At 35.9% G+C, this 18,845-nt stretch overlaps 1 long non-coding RNA gene across 1 annotated transcript in view; it reads left to right on the top strand.

Moving 5' to 3' along the window:
• Window positions 1-16,996: 16,996 nt before the first annotated feature.
• Window positions 16,997-18,845, top strand: part of LOC131355704 (uncharacterized) — a 65,513-nt gene continuing 63,664 nt past the window's right edge. The window contains exon 1 of the long non-coding RNA XR_009204901.1: window positions 16,997-17,194. This is a non-coding gene — a long non-coding RNA (uncharacterized LOC131355704). The remainder of the gene's footprint in view (window positions 17,195-18,845) is intronic.

The following is an 18,845-nucleotide window of genomic DNA, read 5'->3' as shown; positions in this document are numbered from 1 at the left end:
TTATTTTATTTTATTTTATTTTATTTTATTTTATTTTATTTTATTTTATTTTATTCATAAAGCAAAACATTTCATCCTGCTTTATCCTGATTAGGGTCATGATGGATCTGGAACCTTTACTAGTTTGTCATTTTATTTTATTTTATTTTATTTTATTTTATTTTATTTTATTTTATTTTATTTTATTTTATTTTATTTTATTCATAAAGCAAAGCATTTCATTCTGCTTTATCCGGATCAGAGCCATGGTTGATCTGGAAACTTTACTAGTTTGCCAGTTTGTTTGTTTGATTGATTGATTGATTGATTGATCGATTGATCGATTGATTGATTGACAGCTTTTTCTGTTAATATTAAAATAAAGTAGCTCCTAGCTTCTACTGCTACTGCTTGTCATCAGTGGAGCTGAAAGAAGGACTGGTTTAACTCTGATGATGAGGTTTTTCTTTGGCAGTAGTTCTGGAGTCAGTACAAAGTAGAAAGTCAGCAGCTGTCACAAATTTCTCTTGCTCTTTGGTCCTCCATGTGCTTTTTGCTAGTTTTGTTATTTCCTTTTGTTTTATTTTTGATGTTGTCTCCGTCCCGGTCCTGTCACTGGTTTGTTCTCCTAAGGTGTGCATCTGCTCTGTGTTTAGCTCTTAAATCGTTGTCTGTTTCTATCCTGCTGTCTCATTTTCTCATTGTGAAGTCTTATCACGCGCTTTCGTGTTGTTAAATTCCAAACCTCTTCATTCTGTTTTCATTGTTTTATTTTCTTTGATACTGCAAGCTGCTTCTCCTGCTTTAGAGGGCTTTCAGGGTCGGAACAATGAGCGGACATTTCATCCAGCACCATCTTCACATGCTATCATTTCATATTTTACCTCAAATTTAGAGGTGTGATTGGAATTACAGCATTTAATCTTCCTTCATTTCTTCATTTAATCTTGGGAAATATAATATATCTATCTTTAACAGAATTTGGTTAGAATAACAGCATTTGAATGTGACTTAAAGTAATAGCACCAGAAAATTTGTTATTTATAATAAAATATGAAATCATAATTGAAGTTTTTTAGCATTTTGTTGGTGAGGAAAAAAAATCCATGTTTCAAAATTTCCATATCCATACATTGTTGGAGATTAAAGATTAGATTCAATGGACTTCTGTATATGAGAGAGAGAGAGAGAGAGAGAGAGAGAGAGAGAGAGAGATGAACACAAAGAAAGACAGACAGAGAAAGACAGACTCAATGTAGAGAGACAGAGAGACAGAATGTAGAGAGGCAGAGAGACCCTAGCAGACTAGAGAGACACATGGAAAAGATAGATAGATAGATAGATAGATAGAGAGAGAGAGAGAGAGAGAGAGAGAGAGAGAAAGAGAGAGAAACAGAGGGATGACAGTGGATAGAAAGACAAACAGATGGAAAGACCGAGAAAGAGAGAGTCAGACAGAAGAGACAAGACACAAACAGATAAGGAAAATAAGAGTCAGAGAGAGAGATAGATAGAGAGAGAGAGACAGACAGAGAGACAGACTTAAAGTAATAGCACCAAGTTAAAGATCAAGAAAGTTTGTTTTTCGTTCAAACAATATTCTAATATTTATAATAAAACATAAAAACATAATTAAAATTTGATCATTTTGTTGGTGAGAAAATTTCCATATTTCTCAGAATGACCTTACAGCTGCTTGTGTGTCTACTGCCAAAAAAAATAAAAAATCTATATACACATTTACAAATCTCTTAAAAATCTCACAATACACGTTTACTAACAAGACTAATATTTCACCCGCACTCCTGATCCTCCATGCTTGTTTTTTCTTCTCAACTGCCCTGCAAGGTCGAGAAAATTGGTTGGGAATTTTTAAAAGTGCTTGCCATTCTGTTGAACCCTTCAGGAAAAACACACACACACACACACACACACACACACTAGCATTGCACCTTATGCTGGTAGTTGAGGAAAAAAAAAAGAAAATAGTGTGAAAGCAGCCTTAATGCACCTAAGACCTGGTAGATAGATGCTGGTGGATGTCAGAAGGAAGAAAAAAAATCTGTTCTTCTTCCCATTCTCAGCACTCACACTGTTATTTATTTATTTATTTATTTATTTGTTTGTTTGTTTGTTTATTTATTTTGTCTCGTACGGGGTTGAGAGAATGGACGATCGGCAAAGAGGCTGTCTACAGGAAGGACTTCTGGGTTGGATTTGTCATCATATGAGCAAAATTGTTCCACGTCTTCATCAGTCAGCTGTAACAAGTAATGTTTTTTTGTATATAGTGTCAATCAATCAATCAATCAATCAATCAATTAATCAATCAATCAATCGATCAATCAATCAATCAATCAATCAATAATTTATTTATATATATATATATATATATATATATATATATATATATATATATATATATATATATATGAAGCTGTTAATAAGTGCTATATATATTTATACACATATATAGCACTTATTAACAGCTTCAGCTTGACCAAAGTGGTCTACAACACATATAAAGAGGTCAACCAATAAGAAAAAGAAAAAAATAACGTTAAAATAAATATAAACATGTTAGCATTATTAATTATTAATTACTAATTAGAATTATTAATGAAAAGAATTATAACTATAGTATTACATTTAGGTGATTAATGCATATATGGTAGAATAGAGCAGTGGTGATCAGTCTGCTTTCCGGACAGTAAGGAGGCACGGAAAGCAGGGTTTTTTTTTTCACAAACTGGTTATGAGGAAAGTTGTCTTTAGGGTGGAGATTAGTGATTAGTGAATGAGTGAACATAGGTGATTAGTCATTGGGAAACAGTGGAAGCCAGTCGTTGTCCATTGGGAAATAGAGGAGATCACCGATTGGTCCTTTAAAAAGAACAGAGATCAATGATAGGTCACTTGGAAAAAATGGTGATCGGTGATTAGTCAGTGGGGAAAAAGTGGTGATTGGTCATCGGAAAACAGTGGAAATCAGTGATTAGTCTTCAGGGAAATAGATCGAATCAGTTATTGGTCATCGGGAAGCAGTGGAAATCAGTGATTAGTCTTTGGAAGACAGTGGTGATCGGTGATTAGCCTTTGGGATACAGTGGTGATCGGTGATTAGTCTTTGGGATACAGTGGTGATCAGTGATTAGTCTTTGGGATACAGTGGTGATCAGTGATTAGTCTTTGGGATACAGTGGTGATTGGTGATTAGCCTTTAAGAGACAATGGTGATCGGTGATGAGTCTTTGGTATACAGCGATGATCAGTGATTAGCCTTTAAGAGACAGTGGTGATCGGTGATGAGTCTTTGGTATACAGCGATGATCGGTGATTAGTCTTTAGGAGAAAGTGGTGATCGGTGATTAGTCTTTGTAACACAGTGTTGATCGGTGAGTCGCCTTTAGGAGACAGTGGTGATCAGTGATTAGTCTTTGGGAAACAGTAGTGATTAGTGATTTGTCAGCAGCTGAGCTAAAGAGGTGCAGCGAGTTCAGGACAGTCGCTAACATTTTCAAAAAGTTGCTAGATATGCTGTAAACATTGCTAAAGGGGGCTGATATCTAACCACAAAGTCTGTAAGTTGGGAACACTGGGCTGATCCAGACCGGAGCACTGGAGACAGAGCAACTCCGATTACGGGAACGCAGACGAGGGTGATTGTAATATCAGTGTGCTGTAGACTGGACTAATGATTCACAGATGGTCATTCAGTGTACACTCATTAATCCACTACATGATCCACTGCCATCTCTCTGAGCTGAGCAATCTATCTAATCCATTTCAATTCTATCTATCTATCTATCTATCTATCTATCTATCTATCTATCTATCTATCTATCTATCTATCTATCTATCTATCTATCTATCTATCTATCTATCTATCTAGCTATTGAATAGAGCATCGAATGTGTAGCTAGAAATGCTACTCATGTGATACATAGAAATACTAGCTGTAATAGATAGATAGATAGATAGATAGATAGATAGATAGATAGATAGATAGATAGATAGATAGATAGATAGATAGATAGATAGATAAATCTGTGTTTTTTTGCTAATATGGAACTTAATTGTAGTGTGTTTGAATAGGAAGTTTCTTCGTTTTTTTCTTCTTTAGCAACAGCAACAACTACATCAATGTAATAATAATAATAATAATAATAATAATAATAAGAAGAAGAAGAAGAAGAAGAAGAAGACGTTGTTAGATTTGAAATGATTTTGTTTAGCAGCAGGTTCTAGTTGGAAATATTGGCACCCTGGCTTCCAACGTAAGATTTACACAAAATCTCAGAAATGTTCTTTTAATTTTTTTTTATTTTCCATGAGTTCCTTCTTCACTCGTCTACTTTTGTGTGCAATCTTCCAGGATTTTTTTTTCCTCAAGCGTGTGCCTTTTCCCTTTAATATTTCCTATACACATTAGTTGCCATTTCTGCTCAACCATTCTCAAACGAAGGTCCTTTGATTCCTCCCCCCCCCCCCCTCTCTCTCTCACTCTCTCTCTCTCTCTCTCTCTCTCTGGATGGGCTCTTCAAAGCTCCGGGATCATTAAACATCCACCGGCCCTCTGGCACTTTTGGCCAGGTGTCTTGACTAAGTTCCAGCGATGACTTGGTCCAAGTATCCGGCGCATTTAATCATGTTTGAGGAGCAGGCGCTGCTCCCAGTCTGACTCTCTGCTTAAATAAAGCTTGATTGAAATGACTAAACCTCGGCCCCAGCTGCACTAAAGGTGGATCATTAGAGGAAGTGCTTTTCAACATGGACAGCTTATGATACATTATTATTACACTGTGATACATTGTTAGAGGAAAGATTAACTCCAACGGGCTTCTGTATATGAGCGAGAGAGAGAGAGAGAGAGAGAGAGAGAGTGAAACCTGCTATGAGTTTAAATATGAAAACACACAGGACATTAGTCGGATACATTCGCTCACTTTTTGGAGAAAGATGAAAAGAGAGAGAAAGAAAAGTCCTATGAGTTTAAATATGACAACACACAGGGCATCGAGAGAGGCCATGACAGACAGACAGATGGAAAGACAAAGAAGGAGACAGTCAGACAGACAGATGGAGAGACAGACAAAGAGAGAGACAGACAGATAAACAAACACAGATAGAGATATGAGATATTAGATGGAGACAGACAAGGAAGGAGAGAGAGAGAGAGAGAGAGAGAGAGATGGAAAGACAGGGAAGGAAAAACAGAGAAGGAGACAGTCAGACAGACAGATAGAGGGACAGACAGAGTGAGAGACAAAACAGATAGAGATATGAGATGGAGACAGACAAGGAGAGTCATTAAGAGAGAGAGAGAGAGAGAGAGAGAGAGAGAGAGATAGAAGGACAGTCTCTGTAGTCTGCTCAGTTCTCTCTCTCTCTCTCTTGTCAGACAGACAGATAGAGAGACCATGTGAGACGTTTCTAGCTGTTTTAATGGAGTGATGTGATCGTGTTGATGGTTCTGTATTTAACAGAGAGTGATGTGAAGGTGTAGATTTTTCTAGGCACTGGTCAGGTTGTGTAATCTGTTGCTTTAGTGCACACACTTCTATCCAAAGCAATCTACACATGAAGCAGAACACAGTCCAGAGCCACAGCCAGCAGCTGAAGGTTACGGACTTGGCTCACGGTCCCAGCAGTGCAGGAATTTCAACTCTACATTATTGAGGTTACATCGGGAAAAATGGCCTTTTTCAGTAATGTGTTTTATTTTATTGTTTTAGGGAATCTGAGCTGTGTACTCGATAAGTTTTGAAAAATACTCCCTAGTTTTTCAGACTCACTTCATAAACAATTTTCTTCACTGTGATTGGCTGTAATTAACACAAACCAGTCACGTGTCCAACCAGTTCAATGCTCTCTAGACCATTCTGTATGTCCCGCCCCCAGGGGCGTGTCCTTCTCTACAACAGCAGTAAACCTGCATCATTAGTGCATTTTAGACTGCACACGTTTTCCTTTTTTCAACCCATTCATTAGTTCTGAGGGAAAACAGTTCACGTTTTTTCTTTTTTTTTATACACGTCATCTGGGATATCATCCACGTTAATAATCTGACAGGCGTGGGTGAAGGCAACGGTGAGAAATCCTCCACATGTGGGAAAAAAAGGCTCTCTCTCTCCACACATCTCACTGTTCTCCATATTTAGCTAGTTGGCTTAGCTATTGTCAAGTGTGTAGGGTTCAGCTCAAGGACTTCAACATGGTGCCACTTTAACTTCCTGTTTCAGAACGAAACACATCAATATACCCAATTGTTTCAGGGGGATTTTAAGTAGACTGACGCTAGAGAGCAAAATCTACCAAACATAATGAATGAATGTGAATCCTTTTCTGCTAGATCTTTTTCGTTTGTTCTCTAAAGACAGATTTGTTTGTATCCAGTGAGTAAGAGATTGCTTTTCGTGCCTCTTTATAGTCTGGAAAGCATGGAGAAAAAACAACTGCAAGCAATTTAGCTCCGAATTTCATGATTATTAAATAAATCCTCACGTTTGGAAGAGTAATAGGTTACAAGAGAGAGATTTCTAAGTACAGCTTATTGATATCTGAAACACTTCTTCACATGTTCAACAGGATATTAGCAAACTATTAACTACACTGAGGACAAAACATTCAGTTTAATTGCAATGTAAACAGATCTACATAAATGACTTGAACTGAATTCGCAAAAGTAGCTCTCATATAAATCCAACATTCAATTCAATTCAATTCAATTCAATTCAATTCAATTCAATTCAATTCAATTCAATTCAATTCAATTCAATTCAATTCAATTCAATTTTATTTGTATAGTGCTTTTAACAAAGAGCATTGTCTCAAAGCAGCTTTACATATGAAACAACATAAGAAAAACATATAAACAAACATATAAACAGACAAACAGTCTTAAATGTTATCCCAAGTGAGCAAGCCTGAGGTGACTGAGGTGACTGTGGCAAAGGAAAAACTTTGATGGTATGAGGAAGAAACCTTGAGAGGAACCAGACTCAAAAGGAAACCCATCCTCATTTGGGTGACAATTGTGTGATGCCGATACAGCATGTGTATAGTGTTATGTAAATCAATAAGGAGGCTGTTGTCGTCCACAGCATTGCTTTGAATACCCCAATCCTCACAAAGCAGAACCCGGCTGGAGCTTGTCCATCTCCGGATGCCACTGGAGCCGGCACATCTGTATACCTCGGGATGGGTAGAAGAAGGGAAACAATGGAACAGAATTAGCATAGCTGCTGTTCATAATATCAGGAGCACTAGATGATAATGTGCATTTAATCAGATGTACTGGAGCACAAGGTTATGGGATGTGTTAAATGTATGCCAGGCTAAAGAGATAAGTCTTTAGTCTACATTTAAACTGGGAGACTGTGTCTGAGCCCCGAACACTGTCAGGAAGACTATTCCAAAGTTTAGGAGCTAAATACAAAAACGCTCTACCCCCTTTTGTGGACTTTGATATTCTGGGAACTACTAGAAGTCCGGAGTTTTGTGATCTTAAAGAGCGTGGTGGATTGTAGCGTGTTAGAAGACTGGCTAGATACGTGGGAGCTGAACCATTTAGAGCCGTAAGTAGTGCTAATTTATAGTTTAACAGGTAACCAGGGCAGGGATGATAATATTGGGGTTATGAGATCATATTTTCTTGATCTGGTAAGAACTCTGGCGGCTGCATTCTGGACTAACTGTAGCTTGTTTATTGAAGATGCATGATTTGCGTGTGCGTTTTCTAAATCCTGAATAATATCACCTGAGCTCAGCCTCGAACCCACAACACCGCTGTGTTTTAACAGACACATTATCACTGCGCTATTCTACCATACACACTCACTTTACTTAATTTAATTTAATTTAATTTAACATAATTAATTATGTTTAAATTAAATTCAGATTTAGTCTAAGCAATTTTTTCTGAAAAAAATCTTGTTAAGAAATCTTGTTTTTATTTTATTTTTAAAAAACTATTCCGCTTAATGATTCCACACACTGCTTACAAAAAAATGTATAATTTTATCATGCTTAAGCACTGTTTATTCACATGACAACAAATATAATATTTTTATTTAAACTACTGTATGTAATATTTTTCCTCAAATCTGAACACATATTTCTTTTCTCCAGCTTTTAATGAAAAAATTCTTATTTATACTCATACACTATGAGATATCTTGCTACATTTGTGTTTATAACACCTCCTCCCGTAACACCGTTTCCCAGAATCCCCTGCTGATAAACACAAAACCCACAATAGGTGATTATTCACTGATCACCTCTTCAGCTCTCTGTGTATGAGTTCTTGCCCTGTTACTGCCGCTTTTCTTCAAAATCTGTATTTTCCCTTTTATTGATCTCACGTATGTTTTCTCCTGTTTATTCTCTCTCTCTCTCTCTCTCTCTCTCTCTCTCTCTCTCTCTCTATATCTCTCTCTCTCTCTCTCTCTCTCTCTCTCTCTCTCTCTCTCTCTCTCTCTGGATTTCCCCTTTGTACCAAACTCCTTTTTTTGTTTGTTTGTTTGTTTTTTTTACTCCTAGTGATTTTACATTGATTTTTGCCCTACTGACTTTCTTCTTTCGGCTTGACCTACTCTTATTTTCCAAAATCTCTTTAACCTGCAAATATCTTCACGTAACATTTTCCTCCTTTTTGTAACTCGTATTGTGAATTTAAGCTTCAATAAATAAATAAATAAATAAATAATAATAAAAATTCGCCATGAATGGGTGATGGAGATTTTTATTGAAAACAAGAAGATATAATTATCTGAGAAAAAAGTCACTTACATGCAAATACACATAAATGTAATGAAAGCTTAAAAATAATATAAAATATTTACTGCTTTGTTCTGGATAATTTTTTTAAAATATAAAAATATATAATGGTGTTTGAAATCATAGAAGAGAAACATGAAAATCCAGAAAATCATAAAAAGGAACATTTTACCTGCTATGTTGAGGCTCTATATATAACTATAATTTAAGTGGTTTATTTTTAATCACTTCATAACTAGAGCTCAACTTTCTTTCTTTCTTTTTTTTTTCCCCTCCTCACATTCACTTCACAATTGTGAAACGTCTGGAAGTATGAGCCGACACCAATGGCAGCTCTGACACCGTGACAAGCCTGAAATGCTCCGATTATTTTCTGGCAAGTCAGAAATTTTTGTCCGGGTTGCTCATGTGTGAAACATTGTTGTGACATGAAATGACACGTCTCATGCTGAGGGGGCGGGATTCATGCCGACGTCTTCCATGATTCCCACAGGAGCGGGATGCTGGAGATAGATGGAGAAGCTTGAGGTCCCATGCCAGCTCATCAGCGCTTGATTGAGAGGCCTGAGGACCTCAAAGCTGCACACTGTAAAACACAGACAGAGCCGAAGCATCAGGGGACGTCTTCTGATCTCTTTTCCACTCTTAGGAGTAAATTCACGTTCCTAGTGGCTGACGCTGTGTCTGTGGTGGATTTTACACGCTCAGAGAGATCAGGTGCAGACGCTGAAAAAAATATGTCTCAGCTTTTTATTTACAGGTGATGAGATGAAGTTTTAAATATTAATAAATTTTAATCTTTTACATTTAACATTTTTATATTCAGCTTCCCTTAACTTACATTATTTGTTCGATGCTTTAGTTAACAGGAGCAAAGCATAAATGCTTTCTTTCTTTCTTTCTTTCTTTCTTTCTTTCTTTCTTTCTTTCTTTCTTTCTTTCTTAATATTTAATCACTCATTAAAATAAATAAAATACATTTAAATAATAGTATTTTTTATTTTAAAATTTATTTTTGTGTTAATTAATTATTTATTTATTTTAAAGGGGTTTTTGTATTTTGGAGTTTATTTATTATTTTTTATTTATTGTTTAGATATTTTTTGTTATTTAATCACTGATTAAAATGAATAAAATATATTTACAATAATACAATATATATATGTATATATATTGTTTTTGTAAGCTTATTTGTTAATAAATTATTTCTTTGTCAATCTTTTTTATTATTTATTCATTGACTAAAACAAATTCCATAATTATCAACATAACAAAACAGTAAAATTCCACATAAAGTTATCAACATTTAGTAACATGCTGTAATGTACACACAAGTCATGGAGGGAAAAAAAGACTCAGTATTCAGTAGGTGTATTTTATTAGCCTTTAAACAAACTTCACTTATTATGTGATAACTTACACATCTGTTGTATCACATCAACACAGAATTCCCAGAATGCATTGTGTGAATTGTACAAACATGAGCACTGAAAACCACAGCTCCTGATCAGCGTCACAGCGACATGGCCACCAGGAAGTACAACACCACACACACATGAACTTTGTCATGTTCAGTCATCATCAGACTGATCACTAAACACATTCAGTACAGCTGGACATGATCACAGCTCACACTACTGAAACAACAGATTTCTCCCTCTTCAAAGCCTTGCTTTCATGTTTCCTGGTTCTTTATTTCAAGGTTCAAGGTTCTTTGTTTGTTACATACATATGATGCAATGAAATCTTTTTCCTTAATTCCTTGTCTCATGGTGCAACAACAAACAGAGCTGAAAACAAACTAAAAACATACAAACCACACAAGAGAAAAATAGAGATCATGGGATATAATAAAAATCTAATTAAATATAATAGACTATAGAGAAAAGTAATGTAATAAAAATATAGAAATATAATTTTGATTCTTGTTTTGTTTTAGTTCACCTCTTCATCATTTTTTAATTTGTTTTGGATTTGTTTCCTTCCCCTGAAATTCTCATGAATCTGATTGGCTCAAAAAATTTCCATCAAGGCAGCTCAGGGCAAGTCAGAGGGTTTTTCCACCACTGGAAAGTCTTCAGTGTGGAAAATGCGTTTTCTTTTAACTAGACATCGATCTATTAACTTTACGCAAGTTAAAAAAGCTTTTATTGTCATTTCCTAAATATATATCTGACACAGTACACAGAGGAATAAAACAACGTTCCTCCAGGACCAAGGAGACAAAACAGAGCAGCTTGTGAGCCGACGACTTACAACAGGAACTAACTTTTGTCATGGATCCAAGTCAGATCAAATGAGTTTGAGTCAAAAAAACAAATAAAAAATATACATGCTGATGTCTAAGAGAAATAAACTACGTTGGGACGTTATTTGGAAAAGGATCTGTGTTGTAACAGGAACTCTGTTCACGGATTATTTTAGAATAACTGCAGTGCTTTATTCATTATTTAATACTTTCAGAACATAGTTCAGCAATTCTGATGTTTAGGGTGAATAATGAATGTCAAAGGAAGCCTGGATAACATGGGAGGGTTGTGTCAGGAAGGGCATCCGGTGTAAAAACCTGTGCCAAATCAAAATATGTGGACCAAATGAACCGATGTGGCAACCCCAAGCAGGCAAAAAGCATATATAGCATATACAATAGCATAATAATAAATAAAGCTTTAATCAAACTCTGTTCTGGCCACACAGTGTATATGTGTCTGACTCTGTTACTGTAAACGCATTGTGTTGCATATCTTATATCAAGCAACATTGCACAATAGTTGTGCCGCCTGAACCCTCCTGTATACCCAAGATACAATCACCAACTCCCACAATTCTTTGCAAGCAGCTGATTGCTTTTATTGGGCTGATTGGTAAACTGGCTCTCAGCATGCTCTCAGAGCGCCGGTACACAATGCAGCACAGTGTTGTGTGCTCTCAGAGCGCTCGCAGCACAATGCCCATTATGGAGCGCTGCCCCAAAGGCAAGGAAGGCTGGAGCGCCGAAACACCAGGTCGTTATTTCAAATACTGACTCCATCACCTGGTTTCGCATGTTAAACATGACCACATGAATAAAAAAACATCCGAGCTGCTTAATAAGAACATGGCTTTAGTGAATTTTAGATGTGTTCGTACACAGTACAACTGGTGTGTGCTCCTTCACGCTGCTCATAAATTCTCCAATCTCTGAGGAGATCCCTCTGATTTCCCAAGAGAGAGGGATTCATTTACAAACCTGCTCGCTGTCGGAGCAGAAAACCACTTCGGCGTGAGAGAGAGAGAGAGAGAGAGAGAGAGAGAATTATTTATTCATTCATTTTAATTTTCAAAAAAATGCATACATCAAACTATACACTTTTGTTCAGTTCAAATGTTTAATAAATAAATAAATAAATAAATGAATGAATAAATAAATAAATAAATAGAACTTTTTAAATTTATTTTAATTAATTTTAATTTATTTCCCAAAATAAATAAAATGAATAAAACTCTTCAATCAATTAATGGAAAAGTAAAACATCTACATTAAAAAAATTATAAAAAACATAATTAAAATAAATAAATAAATAATAATAATAATATAATAATAATAATAATAATAATAATAATAATAATAATAATAATAATAATAATAATAATAAAAAAAATAAATTATTATTATTTATTTATTTATTTTTTATTAATTAATTAATTTTTTTAGCTACTGGGGCACATTTTTGGATCTCCAAAAAAAAGAAAAATCCAATCTTGAACCTAAATAACAGCCACTCATTAATAATCCAAATTACGCCAGGCTTGGTTATTTTCTCTATCAACGCAGACGGTAATTAACTTAATTACCCAGATAAAACTAGCAGAAGTTATTTCAGCATGGTGCGTGTAGGGTTCATCTGATCGTAGTACGCTCCAGGGCTATGAGCAGGAATGTGTTTGTAATACAGTACGATTAAAATATCTCACACACAGAATTCAGCAGAACCGGCATTAAAAACACGCCGAAACCTCTGAGACCGCGTGTGTACGACATGATGAATATCAAATCCAGGACGCAGTGAGAAAAATAGGCTATCTGGTAGTTATTGGTATGGTAATGTTGGGCAGAAATAGACGGCGTCGCTGAGGGGGTTGTGTTGAATTGATTGCTCATTTGCTCAGTTGTGCTGACACTAATATGTTATCAGACTGGAAAGCTGATCCCTGCACTGCTCTCACGCTCTGAATCAGATGATTATGGTTAGCGTGTGTTGGTGTATTTCTGATAGAGGGTCCTCTCTGAGGAACTACCTGGATGAGTGTGTGGTATGATGTGTTGTATAGAAATAGACAGTATACAGGATGTATGACCTACAAAACACATTAGACATGCTATTAAAGGGAAATAAAGGGTGTGTGATAGTGTGTAACCAAACATTTGCTCTTTAACATTCAGTGCTTTATTCCACTTCTTCCACAAAGTTTTTTTTTTTTATTTCTTTATTATAGAATTTGACGCTCTACATTTTATCACTCATCGTTGTGGAACGGTGTTGTTGAGACACCCTGTTTTCACTTCAGCTCCAAGAACACACCATGGACTACAAACATGGCCGCTATGAACTACAATCCCCAGCTTCACATGCAACTGAAAGCATTTTCACAGTGTCCAGGAGTTGTAAACACACAACACACACACACACACAGGCCATTTAGACTCTCAAACAGGACAACAGAGCAGACTAGAGCGTGGACCTTTTCTGGGAATCTCTACACACTTTATATTACATATATTTGCAATAGAATAGTCACACACACACACACACACACATATATTAAATACTTTACAAATAATTATATTTATATTTTTTATTAAAATTCTTTTTCATTCTTTTTATTATATTCTCTCTTTTAATTCTAGAAGTAACTCTATTTCGGTTTACTGTAGCTGTCTAAATTTTTTATTATATTTTCTTATAATATAAAAAAAAATAAAAACAATAAAAAAAAATATAACTTTTTACTGTAGCTACATTTTTATTCTTTTATTTTTTGTATCCTATATTTATTCTATTTTTTATGTCATGGACACTTGAACAGTATTTCACTACATGCCGTACTGTGGATGGTCGTGTCTGTGGCAAATAAAATATGAATTTGAATTCAGTTTGGTTCACACAGGCCTTGTGAAGTAATTGTTATTTTTTGATATCTGTTTTTATTTGACATTCTTGCTCATTTCCTGGTTTTTGTATGCTGGGATTCTGCTGTTGATGTCCTGTTTGCTCATGGCCTGAACCTCTGCCTGGTTTTTGGATTCTTTGCTGTTCAACTCGCATCCAGTAGCATCCTCTCCATTGTGACAACAGCTATAAACAGTCTCGCTCTCACCAGCCTCTCTTGAAGGTAATGAGATGAGGAAAAATAACCCAAAAAAACCTGCAGCTTGTCATTTTACCATCAAACCGGTGAGTGTAAACTCATTTGTCCTGAAGATTTTCCTGTGAACAAAACACTGTGACTGTTATGAAGCACTGACCCTCGAGGCTCCTATAAATGTTACATAAACATTTAAGAACACACTTCAACACATCAGCGATTCACTGTTAGATTCTTTTAAAATCCATCTTATAAAGCGTGCTCACTCTGAAAACCCTGAAATATAAGAAGAAGTGTACCTGAATGATGCACTTATTAGACACTTCATGCACTCAACACTCGCAGCTTTGCTAACCTAGTGGAAAAGGGGCGGGGCTACCAGATGCTGATGCTGGAAATTTTCAAGATGGACAAAACGTTAAGAAATGTCTTTTAAATTCACCCAGAATGTTTGGGTGGAATTTATTTTTTTTTCGCAATTTTAAATCACTGCATTCTAGCTAGCTGTGTCACATTACATGTGTCTGATTTGTGTTATTTGCTGTCAACTGGGAAACCGGGTAACTAGAAACTGGGAAACTCGACTGGGAAAAAAAGTTAGTGTTCCATTTGAGACCTTTCTAAAACACCAGAAATAGTGCATAGTATAAGTGCAGTGTGTAGCTGTTTGGAGTGCAGCTTTACGTTATATACGGTATCTCCTAGTGTATTAGCTGTTACTATAGCAACAATAACATATTAGAATGAGTGCATCAACATAAACCAGCTGGGAGTATCACCCGAGCTGTGCTGTTATATAAACCTTCTGACCAATCAGATTTGAGAATTCAGTCTCACTGTGGTATCAGGAAAGTTAACAAACACTTCTAGAGAGCAGATATTAAGCCTAAATTGTCCAGTCTGAAGGTCAGTGTAGGAGAGAGACGAGGAACCAGGACTGCTGATGTACAACAACTCAGTCAGGAGAGTACTATTTTACAATTCCTTGTTCCTCACTGCCGTTGCGTCAGGTTTGCTCATTAAGGATGAAATTAAATTTAATTCTAGAAATAAAAATTTTGGAATTTTTATTCTGGACTTTATATAATTCTGTAAAGCTGCAATGAGGCAATGTCCATTGTTAAAAGTGCCACAGAAAATGAATTGACTTGAATTGAATTTGATTTACACTACAGAAAAGTTCACTTCAATTCAAAGTCAGTTTTATTTACATAGCAGATATAACAATGGAAAGCATCTTTAAAGAAATTCAGAATATAAATCAAATCAATTTATCCATTTTCATCCCAGTTTTATCATTCAACCTGGAATTCCCAACACGGATCCCGAGTTCTCTAACTTAAACAAAACAATGTGATGTCACAACAACAGTAAACAAAACATTGTGTTATTTTCTTGCGTTACTTTGCCTCGATTTGGAAGGTTTTTGTGTTGGGAAAAAGTGCACAGATTTGTATGTTTAGATTTGTAACATAATTCCGCCGATTTCAGCTCAAATTTACCAACATGACAAGATTTTTCTGAGCAAAGGCGAACAAGAACTACTTTATACAATATTCCTCTTCATTAATCATGCAGAAATAATTCGTGTATCTCTTATTAATATGTTTATCAAATTCAGAGACTTGGTGTACAAACACGACCTTGCTCTTGGCGTCGGGGGTTTTCCGAGCCGTCGCACTGGAACGCTTTCATATCAAAACTCAGGGAAAGTGACTCTGAGAAAGGAAAGCTTTTTGGATCGAAGCATTGGCAGGTTTTTAATGAAGACTTTCCTGGATCTAGTGCCACAGAGAGCACTGTTTTGTTAATAATCCAATAAATCATTTTGTTTTCTGTCAGCTTTTGTGTTGTTTAGTGTATATTTAAACCCAAAATGTTTTCACCAGAATTCATTTACTCAGATAATGATCACTAGCCTTTATTTTTTGTGCCTGCTTAATTCAAACAAAGTGCTGCTTAGCAGACAAGACTGTATTGACTTGATAGAAATGATATCAGTTTAGTGACCTCGTTTATTCTATTAATTTTTATATCACTAAAACCAGTAATTGCTGCTTCCTGACTTGTAATATTAATTGCTTTGTAAATTAAATTTACAAGCAGCATCTGCTGTTGAAATATTTTTATTTTATTTAATTTTATTTTATTTTTCATCCATCCATTTTTTAATATGCTTTATTCACTGCTGGAGTCTATCGCAGCACACATTGGGCAAAAGGCAGGGGTACACCCTGGACAGGTCTTTATTTTATTTTATTTTATTTTATTTTATTTTATTTTATTTTATTTTATTTTATTTTATTTTATTTTATTTTATTTTATTTTATTTTATATTTTATATGTTTTATTCTTTTTATTTGTACAAGCTGTAAATATGTATAGTTGTATTTATATATGCTTTTTAAAATTTCTTTCTTTCTTTCTTTCTTTCTTTCTTTCTTTCTTTCTTTCTTTCTTTCTTTCTTTCTTTCTTTCTTTCATTTTTACAAGCTTTATTTATTTATTTACTTATTTATTTATTTTCACAAGCTGTAAATATATAGGTGTATTTATATGTACTTTCTTTCTTTCTTTCTTTCTTTCTTTCTTTCTTTCTTTCTTTCTTTCTTTCTTCTTATAATGTTCATTTTACAAGCTGCACATATTTTTATATACATATATTTATCACATATATTTATTTATTTATTTATTCTATTTTAATCTGTCAATATGCATATGTGTATTTTCATCTGTATTGTAATATTATTATTATTAGTGGATTTGCGTGGGATCTCCTGCTTTGTCAGAGTCGCAGGTATTAAGCGATGGCTCGTGATCTGTGTGTTATCAGACTGATTTCAGCCTCGAGGTCGAACACAGCAATGTCAGCACTGGCCTCCGGAGAGCTGCACACTCTCTCACTGCTCTCGCTGCTCTCGCGTTTCACTGTTTTATCTCCAAGTGAAAGGAGATGCGTGGAGCTGTTGGAAAGCGAGTGAACACACTGAGTGAGGAGAACAAGGAATATTAAATGCCCCACAGTCGCTGCTTTGACCTCTTTACAGCATACAGCAGATGCCTGAGGGGCAGCTCGAGCTCTCTGCCCCGGGTGAGCTGCCTTTTTATCTAGGTCACCGTGGAGTGTGTTTGATCTTAAGCATCTGTGTGCGTGCCAGCAAGTGTGTGTGTGTGTGTGTGTGTGTGTGGGAGTGGAAGTTTTTAGCATTTGAGTGTACCTGCGTGTACGAGGACGACTCCAAATATGTGCAAATTGTTGTGTGTGTGTATCAGTGGGAGGTTTGGGGTTTGAAGTGTATCTGTATGTACAGCGGTGACTCTAAATTTGTGCAAATTAGTGTGTGTGTGTGTGTGTGTGTGTGTGTGTCAGTCGGAAGTTTGAGATTTGAAGTATATCTGTATGTAAAGCGGTGACTTTAAATGTTTGCAAATTTGTGTGTGTGTGTGTGTGTAAGAGAGAGATTTTTAGGCATCTGAGATATTCAACTTTAAATATGTGCAAATTGTCATGCGTGTGTGTCGGTAGAAGATTTGAGATTTTAAGTGTATCTGTATGCACAGGGGTGACTCTGAATGTGTGCAAATTGGTGTGTGTGTGTGTAGGAGTTTTTAGATTTGAAGTCTATCCTTATGCACAGGGGTGTGTGTGTGTGTGTGTGTGTGTTTTAGTAGAAAGTTTGAGATTTGAAAGTGTATCTGTATGTAAAAGGTGTGATTTTAATGTGTGCAGATTGTCATGTGTGTGTGTGTGTATGTGTGTGTGTGTGTGTGTGTGTGTGTGTGTGTGTAAGAGAGAGATTTTTAGGCATCTGAGATATTCACCTGTAAATATGTGCAAATTGTCATGTGTGTAGAAATGTTGAGATTTAAAGTGTATCTATATGCACAGGTGTGTGTGTGTGTGTGTGATAGAGTGTTTTGAGTGTATCTGTAAATTTTTTGACTCACTCTAAATATGTGCAAATTGTCATATGTTTGTGTCAGTAGGTGTTTTGAGATTTGAAGTGTATCTATATGCACAGGGATGACTCTTCAGGTGTGTAATGTGTCTTGTGTGTGTGTGTGTGTGTGTGTGATACAATTTTAGGCATCTGAGTGTATCTGTATGTAATGCAATGCAAATTGTCATGTGTCTGTGTCAATAGAGGTTTTGAGATTTGAAGTGTATCTGTATGTACAGGGATGACCCTGAGTGTGTGTGTGTGTGTGTGTGTGTGAGAGAGAGAGAGAGAGAGAGAGAGGGAATATACGAGTGTGTCCTGGCCTCCAGCCCTTGTAGATCTGCTATTCTCATTAGGGAAAAAACAGTGAAGTGCAGCAGATGGATCATTTTCTTTATACTCTTATTGGAAAAGCAGTCCCTCAGGACTATAAAGCAAATCAAAACTATTTCTATTAATCCCTTATTTCAGTGAAAAGAAAGTGAGCGAAATGAAATATGCTGGAATCTATCACTCATGATGAAATATGCGATGAAATCACGCCACAACACATGATGGATTTTGATTTTTTGGGTCCGTAAAGCCGAACGAGGGAAGAGACAGACGAGTTGAGCTCAGACGTTACGGGAAACCCCTCGTGTGAACAAGCGCCATCTTCTTACGTTTTGAAAAATCCCCTAAGGGGAAGCGGTTGAAAAACGTCCACTTTAGCCGGAGGACATACTGAATGGATTCTCCATGTCCGATTGTTCCGTGCAAATCCGTAGCCGTCGACGGTTTGGAGGTCTTTGTGTGTCACAC

Source organism: Hemibagrus wyckioides, linkage group LG07, assembly GCF_019097595.1.
Source record: "Hemibagrus wyckioides isolate EC202008001 linkage group LG07, SWU_Hwy_1.0, whole genome shotgun sequence".
In the NCBI taxonomy this organism is placed as follows: Eukaryota; Metazoa; Chordata; class Actinopteri; order Siluriformes; family Bagridae; genus Hemibagrus; species Hemibagrus wyckioides.
Note: the sequence above shows the minus strand (reverse complement) of the source record. Positions and strands in the feature narration are given on the sequence as shown.